This window comes from Archocentrus centrarchus, chromosome 24 (genome assembly GCF_007364275.1).
Source record: "Archocentrus centrarchus isolate MPI-CPG fArcCen1 chromosome 24, fArcCen1, whole genome shotgun sequence".
Taxonomy (NCBI): Eukaryota; Metazoa; Chordata; class Actinopteri; order Cichliformes; family Cichlidae; genus Archocentrus; species Archocentrus centrarchus.
The window spans coordinates 10,586,683-10,597,419 of record NC_044369.1 but is presented as its reverse complement, the minus strand read 5'-3'; positions in this window follow the sequence as shown (position 1 = coordinate 10,597,419).

The window sequence follows — 10,737 nt, the reverse complement described above, 5'->3', positions numbered from 1 at the left end:
TTTCATCCACAATAAACCTTGTTGCATTGTTTTTTGATTAAACCCAGAAAAGTTTCATGTTTCCATCATTTTGACCACATTATTTTTTAGACTTCAAACTGGTCCTCTGTATTAAAGTTTAGAAACAGAAGCAAGTTTTAAGTTTTAAGCAGGTTTTTCCCTTTATTGCCATCTTATCAGCATAACTCACAAAGCTGTGCTGCAACAGTAAGGGAGATGGTGTTTGCTGTCCACATGAATTGTAAAAAGCACTGTGGAGCTTCCTTTCCACTGACGGAAAGTAAAACATGTAAACTTGTGGAACATTTTCCAAATTAAAAAAGTGTCAGCGGAGAGCTTTGTCCGCAGGAAGCTGGGCGAGGCTGATATTGTGAGTCGTTTGTTTTCTCAGCAGTCATTTGGGTTGCTGAATGTTGGCTGTGTGAAGCTGGCAACCTTTTATGTAATTTTGAGTCCTGGAATTCTTAACTGTAATCCTGACTTGTATTCCCTGGACAAGCAGATTGAGCTCAGCTGTATACACGATAAGGTGTCCGTCATGTAGGCTGCAAGGTCAACACATTCTCACTCCCAGCTTGGTTAACAGGGCCTTCTCTTAATGTTCAGCTTCTTCATATTTAACCTGAAGTCTCATAGTGTCCATTTCAGATGTTGGGGGACTCCCAGTGAATTCTGTCGGACTGCCTTGCAGGTTGAAAAGTTACAGTGACATGTAACAACATATTTCCATGAATATGAACGACTCCATCTCATTCATGTTTTTTAATGGTTGCTGACGGTGGGCACCACGCTTTCTTCTTCACACTTTCTCCAATTTAATTTAACGCTGTAAAACAATACTGAAGAAACTCAAAAGTTTAACGAACATGAATTTTTGAAAAAACAAATAGAAAAACAAACAAACAATCATTTGTTGGACCCTTTTCTTCATCCTGCAGCTCAGGATTATCCAAACTCTCAATTTAGGTCACACGTGAACCAAAGTCCAGATTTCCAGTAATTCAATATCCATTTCACATATTTTTCCACCTGTGCACCTCTTTTTTATTTACTGATCTCTCTCAGCTGTGATTTCTTTGCAGCAGTGCAACTATGAAGGCCCAATTCAAACAGTTAGCTCCCAACAGTCAATGCCGAGGTGCGTCTGCCCCTTGAACCCCAATAATCACTGATGTGGGCTCTAATCTCAAGTGTTAATTGTTGATTTCTGAGTGTCATGACTTTAATGAGCTTATTTTCTGCAGCAGAGCTAACTTTTTGTCTTGTTTCCCTGATAGGTCATGGTCTGGTTATCCGCTGTTAATGTGTGGTTCCTATCATAAAACAGTCATGTACATCCTCTTTCGATTCTAATTTGGTCCATACCAGATTCTAAAATTATTTAAATACAACCTCAGATGAGCAACAGCATGTCAAATTACACTGTGTCATAATTTAATATTTCATTTAAAAACAAACAAAAAACAAAATGCACAAGCAATGTTAAAACTAAGTACACCCCATGATCCGGTAGCCACAATAACTTGAAATAATGGTTTTTCTGATTTTATGAATTTCTCATTGTGGAGAAATTTTGTTCTTTGTACTGTTGCTTCAGTTCATTGATGTTTGCAGCCATTTGTTCATTCACAGCTGTCGTTAGACCCCACCACAGCATTTCAATCAGGTTGAGGTCTGGACTTTGACTGGGTGTTTCCTACGCCTTGATTCTTTCATTTTCAATCATTCTGATGCTAACTGAGGCCTGTAGAGTCTGAGATGTAGCTCCTGGGTTTTCTGCAGTTTCTCTGATTATTGTGGGGTCTCACTTTGGGGTGAAATTGCTGAAACCTTAGAAATGAAAACAAGTATTCTTTATTTTTCACATGACTTTATCAGCTGTATACTAGTACTGCCAGTAATCAGTACTACCTTCTCAGGGTTGACTGTGGCTGAAACGGTAGAGCAGGTAGTCCATTAATTGGAACTTTATGGCTCTGATTCCTGTCTCCTCCAGTCTGCATGCTGAGGTGTCCCTGAGCAAAATAATAAACCCAGATTGCCCTCTAATGCATCCATCAGTGTGTGTGTGTGTGTGTGTGTGTGTGTGTGTGTGTGTGTGTGTGTGTGTGTGTGTGTGTGTGTGTGTGTGTGTGTGTGTGTGTGTGAGTGAGAGAGAGAGAGAGCTGTGTGAATAAAGCGATCTATGAGTGTGTATGTCTGTGTAAGTGCTTTGAGTGCTTTGAGGAAAGTGCTATGTAAATGTCAGTCCATTTATCTTGGCACAACACAACAGATGGTCTCAAATACATTAACAAGGCAAAAAAAAAAATCTGTTTGAGGTTTACCTGCTAAACAAAAACATTACAGGTGAGGACCTCATGCACCTGGTTAAGACAGTCTGCAATGCTGTCATTAAGACAAACAGCTCTGATGTCTTCACTACTGTTTTGCGATGTAGACAAAGTAAAAAAAAAAGAAAAAAAAAAGCCTGAGCTCAAAATGATTACATGTACAAATGCTGAGCTCTTTGTGTGTAGGTTCTCAGTCATCCAGTAGTCTCTGGAGCTTCAAAAAAAAGGCGACTGGACTTTTTTTAAGATTCTCTTTTAGTTTGAGATCCTAAGAAGCCTTTCGGATGAGAGGTGAAACATCTTCAAGAAACTTTAAAAAATCCAGTCACCATTTTTTCATGTTTCAGAGGCTGAGGTCTTTATTTTTAAACTTTGACTATGTTAATATACAGCTATCAGGCATAACATTATGACCACTGACTGGTGAAGTGAAAAACACTGATTATCTCTTCATCTTGGCACCTGTTAGTGGGTGGGATGTATTAGGGAGCTGGTGAACATTTTCTCCTCAAAGTTGATGTGTTAGATGCAGGAAAAATTGGCAAGCATAAGGCTTTGAGTGAGTTTAACAAGAGCCTGGGTCAGAGCATCTCCAAAACTGCAGGTCTTGTAGGGTGTTCCCAGTCTGCAGTGGTCAGTATCTATCAAAAGCTGTGAACCAGAGGCAGGGTCATGGATGGCCAAGGCTCATTGATGCATATGGGTAGTGAACCCATGTGGTCCCATCCAGCAGATGAGCTCAAATTGTAGCTCAAATTACTGAAAAGGTTAATGCTGGTTCTGACAGAGAGGTGTCAGAATACACAATGCATTGCAGTTTGTTGTCTATGGGGCTTCAGACCTGTCAGGGTGCCCATGGTGATTGCTGTCCACCAGCAAAAGTGCCAACAATGGGCACATAAGCATCAGAACTGGACCACAGAGCAATGGACGAAGATGGCCTGTGTGAAGGGAAGTGTGCATCACATTCTCTTTTACATCACGTGGCTGGCTGGGTGCATTTTGTGTTGCTAACCTGGGGAACACCTGGCACCAGGATGCACTATGAGAAGAAGGCAAGCTGGCAGAGACAGTGTGATGCTTTGGGCATGCTTTGTTGTGCTGGGAAACGTTGGATCCATCCATGTGGATGTTACTTTGGCACATACTACCTACCTAAGCCCTGTTGCATGCCATGATGCCTCTTTCAGCAGGATGATGCACCCTGCCACAAAGAAAAAATGGTTCAGGAATGATTTGAGGAGCACAACGATGAGTTTGAAGTGATGGCATGGCCTCCAAATTCCCCAGAATTGAATCCAATTGAGCATCTTTGGGATGTGCTGGACAAACAAGTCCCATCCGTGGAGGCCCCACCTCGTAACTTACAGGATTTGAAGGATCTGGTGCTAACATCTTGATGCAGCTACCACAGCACACCTTCAGGGGTCTAGTGGAGTCCATGCCTTGACAGGTCAGGGCTGTTTTGGCAGCAAAAGGGGACCAACACAATATCAGGAAGCTGGTCGTAATATTATGCTTGATCAGTGTAAGCATCTGCTACTCTAAAAGTTTTTAATAAATATGGCAATAAATAAGAAAAAACATAACGGATCCCCATTGAAAAGCTGATATGTGGTGGAGAGATTAGCATAGGTGGGGCGTTTGCAGTGTGGTGCAGCAACCCTAGCTTGTTTTTCCTGAAATGTAATAAACCTAATAGCCTGTGAAAGTGTAAGATTATATGTGCCTATACAGTAGATTTGGTCTATAGGCTACAGATTTGTTGCATTGACATGATTTGTGATATTTCTTTGAAGGATTTGCATCCAAATTGCTGCCGGTTATGAGTTATCTTGTAAAACCTATAGACTTTTTGTTGCTCCTATTTCCCACTGGATAAAACATCATTTTTACTTGCTTGTTTGATATCACCCAATTTGATCTGAATATTTATCATCTACAAAAATGCACTGTTTTCTTTTAGATGATCACACTCAAAGAGGCAGTGGAGTGATTTGAAGACTACTAATTTGGATTTGGTGGAAGTGGGGAGGGGGGGGCAGTTTTTGTCACAGCTAAAATCATTTTTTTCACGTGATTTAGCTGCAGGAGTGTGTGCTGCTGCTTCTGCTGTGGACAGAAATGATGGAGGGGAATGGCACAAATCCCTGCTTCTTGGGCGTTTCCATAAACTTAAAGTTTCATCCTAAAAACGCCAGAAGGTATAGGTCTCACTTTGCCACACCTCATTATGTTCAGCAACAGTGAGATGCGGGGAGTGTTGGTGTGTGCCCAGTGAGGAGCAGTAAATGGAAATAAACAAAGTTTCCTTGAACAAGACTGCAAATGTAACGACAGAGCTGACACGGGAGAAAGGCTTTGTTGTCTTTGGAGAGTCTTTTTGGTATTAAAGTGCTTCCTATAAAGCAGCACTTGCCACTACCCAGAGACAAAATACTGATGAAATATCTATACATTATTGATATGGCTCCCCTGCGCTCCACGCTCATTTCACCACTTCGATCTCTGTAGCTCTCGATCTGTGTCTCTGAAGCTCCCTTTAGGTTCCCTTTTATGAACCAGTGAGGCTGAATACAGCCCCATCTGAAACCACAGCCCATTCCCTGACTGGCTGATGTAGATCTGTCTGAATCATCACACTGATGCACAATAAAAAAAAAAAAAATCCCACAACACAGGAGTCATCATTATATTATACGTCCAAATCTGAGGGACTAATTAAGATCAATACTGAAGTGCGCCTCCATCAGAGAAAGACTCATAGCCTACCTGCCTCATAATGACCAATAAATAGTCAATATTTCAATAAAGCTGCCATTTGTGGTGAGATTGAGTGGATTAATCATTCCGTTTCTACAGTTTGTGGGCGGTTTTAACTCATAAAAGAACACTTAATCCTTCAGTGTTTCTGAAAACATGTAATTTAAGATTTATCACTGAAATATACAGTGTTTTCCTAGGGGCTTAAACAAATGTTAATCTGCTTTTTTTTTTTTTTTCCTCTTTGCATCCATCTTTACTGTGACTTTCTTATCCCTCAAATTACACTAAGCAGATTTTACAATTCAATAACCATGTTTATGTAATAATGTCAGAATGGTTCACACTGTTTCTATCACTGCAAACTCAACCCTTCCCAAAGATTTTTCACATTAAAGGACTATTACATTTCACATTAAAGCAGCTGGAAATTACAGCTGCAATCATGGTGCCAGAAAACCAATCAGACCATGGTGTCAAACTCGCAGCCTGGGAGCCAAAAGGTCAAATTGGGCCCACTAGAAACTTAGCAGTGTGAAAATTGCAGTGAACTCATTAATTACTCAGATTTTCCAATATAAATGAAATACTATTCCTTTTGTGGTGATACTAGCATTACACAGGAGTGAAAATCCATCCAGCCTATCCCAGCTGTCATAGGGCAAAAGGCAGGGTGCACAGTGAATAGAAGATCTCTATAGAAAGCATTTCTATAAAGGTCTACAGGTTTTAATCGTAGTACTATTACCACCAAAAAAAAATGTATATTTGAAGGTTTGTGACCTTCCACTGTGATCTGTAAATTGTAATGCACAATGTATTGACAGTAGACTGAATGTGAAAAACTGAAATATGTTTTTGCAGCCAACATCCAAAGAAGAGCTTTAAATGTCCTTGAAGAAGCCTGGAGAACTGTTCCTGAAGACTTTGGTCCTTGAGTTCTAGTTATCCTGCCTCCCCTGTGCCTTGTTGTCAAGTCTCGGGCTCTGTTGGTGTTAAGATACGTCCTGTTTTATTTTGCTGGTCTGGCGTTCTCGTGTGTTGTGTTCAGTTTTGTGTCCCCTTGTCTCATTAGTTAGATTCTGTCCACCTGTGTCTTGTTTTCCTTAATTACCTCATATGTGTATTTAAACTCAGTTTTCTTCAGATCCTTGTGTTCTCTTTCATGCTGTGTGGTTCCTGTGAAGTTTATTATTCCTGGATCCAGCTCTGCCTTGTTTATGTGTTCTGTTTGGATTTTGGAGAGACTTCTGCATTAAAGTGTCTTTTAATTCCTGTCTGCAGAGTCCAGCTGTGCTCCACACATCTGTTTCATGAACATTTCCATGTATGTTTGCACACGTTTCAATAAATCACTGCACCTATTTTCCTTTCAAAATATAAAGAAATGAGAAGTGATTTAAGACGTTTGCAGAGTACTTTGTGTTATTATGCTATGATGTTATTGATCTGGCCTACTCGAGCTCTAACTCAGATGTACAGTGTGTGGCCCATGGACTGAACTGAGTTTGAAACCCTTGAATCAGACAACAGATTAAAGCTGAATAAATGGATTAATTGTAACAGAAATAGTAAAATGAGCATGTTGTGGACTCAAAAATGTGTGCTCTTGACAGCAGAAGGTAGACATTGAATGTAAATTGAATGTTTGGGCATTTTGAATTATTAAATACTTTAGAACCCAGTCAATATCCAGTAGGCAACTTATGGAAATGTGATGTGGAAACTTGAAGCCTCTGGGATGCACTGAGAGTGGACATTTGAGTAGGAAACTTTTTATGAGTTTTAATTCAAATGACTGAAGTTATTAAAAAAGAAAAAAGAATTCAAACAAAGTAGGGGGTTTAAAAACAGAGCAGAAATGCAGCTCTGACGTCTTTCCACAAATCCACTAATCCTTTCCGCGAGCCTTTGGCCTTCTGTCAAATGTTACTGTTCTCAAAAGCATTTCTTGCTATGGTTATGATCACTATCATCTTCTGTATTGGTGTTTTTGAATGTTTTGAAAAAAAATGTTAAAACAGTGTAGGGGATCCAAAACTCCCAGAAACCCAGTGTTTGCTGCAGAGCCAATTTCTTAACAGAGGAAAATCTGATGTACTGAAGCTACATGTCAAAGGTTCGGAAAATCAGTTTGGTAACCTTATCGTTACCTCGATTTTCCATCTCACTACCTAAAAAACACACTTCTTGTATTGGTGCTGAAGGCTGTCACTTTTTTTGCATTATGAGCACTATTAGGAGGGATAATGGGCTGTAATCCACAGACCTCGGCCTTCTTAGAGGCTGCTTTCAATCTATAAGCGTCCCTGGAAAGACTTCAGGTTAATTTTTATTGAAGAGAAGCCATTAGCTGGAAATGCATTTTATATTAAAGTGTTGTAGAGGCTCAAATTGCCTTTTTTCCTATACAATACCTTCACTAAATTTAAAAAAGTGCTAATATAATACCTTTCTGCTTTGTGTTTAAATGCTGTGTCAAGTCATCACAGCACAGTTATTACTAACATGTGCCTGCAGCCAGAACAAATAAGCGTGCAAAAAAAATTTACTCAGATGTGCAAAACTAATGAGTCACATCTAGCTTTAGGGCTTTAATAATATCAATGCAAGTCAAAGGGATTTGTCTGAGTGTTAAATATCAGGTGATGTATCTATCATCAGATCATTTTCCAGAGAGCTGGCAGATCAGGTAACTCCTGAAAAGGGATCACTTGTTCTGTAGTACATTTTGTTTGTTCTTTGCAACTGTTCAAGGTGAAAGAAAATAGGGATTTTTTTTTTATAGAGGGCTTTATGAGTGCAACAGCAACACTTGACCAAAAAAACAAACAAACCTCAAAGCAGGCTTTGCAACAGTTTTTAGTTTGTCTTTTATCTTCTAATTACATCTGTCTGGAAAACTGAAGACCTGAAAGTTTTTTGTTTTGTTTATGCGCGCACGCACGCATGCGTGTGTGCGTGCATGCATGCGTGCACAGACTTCAAAATGACTATATTACAAGTCTTTATGTGATTTTTAATCAATACCAAAGATTTTGCTCACTCAGTGGACGAATTGTACACACATGCTGTTTGGGATTTAAGGACACACTCAACCTCCTATTTTCAAGTGTTACTTTAAGAACCCACACCTATTTCTCCTTGACAGAAAATTCATCCAGAATTTCAAAAAAAAAAAAAAAGAAATTAATCAAACAACTTGTTCTTAGCCTTAAACCTGTTATCCTGTATCTAAAAACTGACAGTGCGTCTGTCTCTTACTGTCAAAGCTACTCAACCTAAATCCCAAAGGGAACAACTGGGAACCAATCATGCTGGTTTTATGTGCTTGTTTTTATTTACTGCCCAATTCAGTGAAGTGCAGACACAGGACTATGAAATAGGAAACAAAGCTCCAGTATTTTGTACGCAGAAACCCTACAGCACACGCTCTCAACTACAGATTCAGACCACTTTACTGCTGCATGTGTGAAGGTAACACATGCGTCTACCATATACCATAACAGCTCTATGAGTCCATACTTATGCACAATAGTCAGTTGTACTAATGCTAGCAATAGCATGCAAATTCAACTGGCTACCTCTAGGGCAGAAAAATTAAGCCAAAACCTGCAGTTCCTCTAATGACCATGTGGGGGTGTCTCCAAACAAGACCCAATCCCCAAAGACTTCCATGTAAAATAGCCCAATTTAAACTATGAAGGTCTAGAGTGTGGTAATAAAAATATTTTGGTCTTTATAGGCCAGTTTCAGCTCATCCAAATACTAATCTGGACCTCTCCACCATTTTGTTGTGTTTTTTTGCCCTTTGAGGCATTTTCACGCAATTATTATAGGCATAAAATGGCCTACTCTGCAGTACATTTCATCTAAGAATTCAGTGCTGCAGTGCTGACGAGTGAAATTAAGCTTTTTTGTTTGTTTTGGTTTGTCACTTAGTTCCAGTTATCAGGTATTTGCATGTGTACATTGCACCTGTACAGTTTATGGATGCACCTTGCTAACCAAACTTGCTGGCATCAGCTAATAATTTTGCCCTATTGCCCAAATGTGGTGGCGTGACGGAGGTCATTTTATACCCTAGACAGTATAAAAGATGCATGTAGCCTTAGGTTTGTGACGCCCATTTTAAAGCCATGAGGTGAGCATTTTTGTTGTTGCCATGTTGGCATTTTGAATTTGGATATGATGAGTGATGGGCAGGTCTGACTGTGAAATGCATGCTCATTGGCTAACAAGTTTTCAGTCACAAATTGTTAGCCAATGAGTATGTCCTAAATAATCCTCCTTTATAAGCTGTTAGAATGACCATGATTTACAAAATGAATGAATTTGTTTTATTCAATATGACCTGGAACTTGTGAAACTCATAAAAAAAGTGATTACTGAGGCCACAAAGTAAGACAGCTGGGGGCCACTTTCCCGACTTCTATACAAGGCTTTTTGCAACCACAGAATTTGCCCCCTGGTGGCCATTAAAAGAATGGAGGTTTAAGGCCCTTCACTTTTCAGACACTGCAGACACTATATTCATGTTTTATACCATCTTTTATATATGATCTGTGGCTAAAATGCTCACAATGACTATTATGTTTGGCAAGTATTCTATATTGCTTACATGCTAACATTAACTGATCAGCACTGAACACAAAGCAGGCTACAGCAGAGCATGAGAACTATTAGTTTTACAGTTCTTAATTACTGAACAAACTTTCATTTTGACACTGCTAAAGTTAAGAGATTACCACATTATTGCAGTTCATCCCATCCAGTCTGTCCTCAAAAGAGATCCACCAACAAATTCCAGGTATTCACTTTATCGTGGATCAGGAACATCTGTACAAAACTGTAGATGCTGCAATATTAGACTGAAATTAAAATATCTTTTAGACTGTAACAGAGTCTTCAGCTCAACTAAAACAGTTTTATTTTTGTTGTGGTCTGGTCCTCCTCAAGGTACCTAAGATAAAATCAAATTTTAGAAGTTACTGCAAAAGGAGCTCCAGCAGCATAAGCGTTCTCCTTCTTAAGAGTACTGCTGTAGTCTGGTGTAAACATCATTAAATAATACAAGAAATATATTGTGATATCAATTTACCCACAAACTGAATTATCTTATTCATAGTTAACAGTCTGACATTTCCTCCCCTGAAGCCACTTTTTAGCAGCCACAGGATTTTCCTAGCTCCACTTGTTAATAGGGGTAATTTGTTGTTTTCTTCTTTTTATGGTATTTTGCAGTAAGGAAAATATAGATTATCACCAGATTTGAAGGCCCCTAAAGTCTGTCATAGTTTGGCAGTTTGGCAGGCAGGATGTGGACCCAAATGCAGGACACAGGAGGCCAAATGTAAACTCAAAGGCAAATTTATTAAGGAACTCTTCATTAGTAGAATACAAAACAAGGGTGTCAGCTGAGCTGGAAACTAATAATCAAAGACTAGGAATTATTGGCAGTCATCCTCAAGTGGGGATGAGGGAAGACACAACGAGGAACTGAGGAAACTGAGGCCCTAAATACACACAGTAATGATGCGGGAAGGGGAAACAGGTGGGAACACACACGCACACGCATACACACAGCTGAAACTAATCACAGAATACAAGCTCAAGGAAGCAAAAACAAACACAATGAACA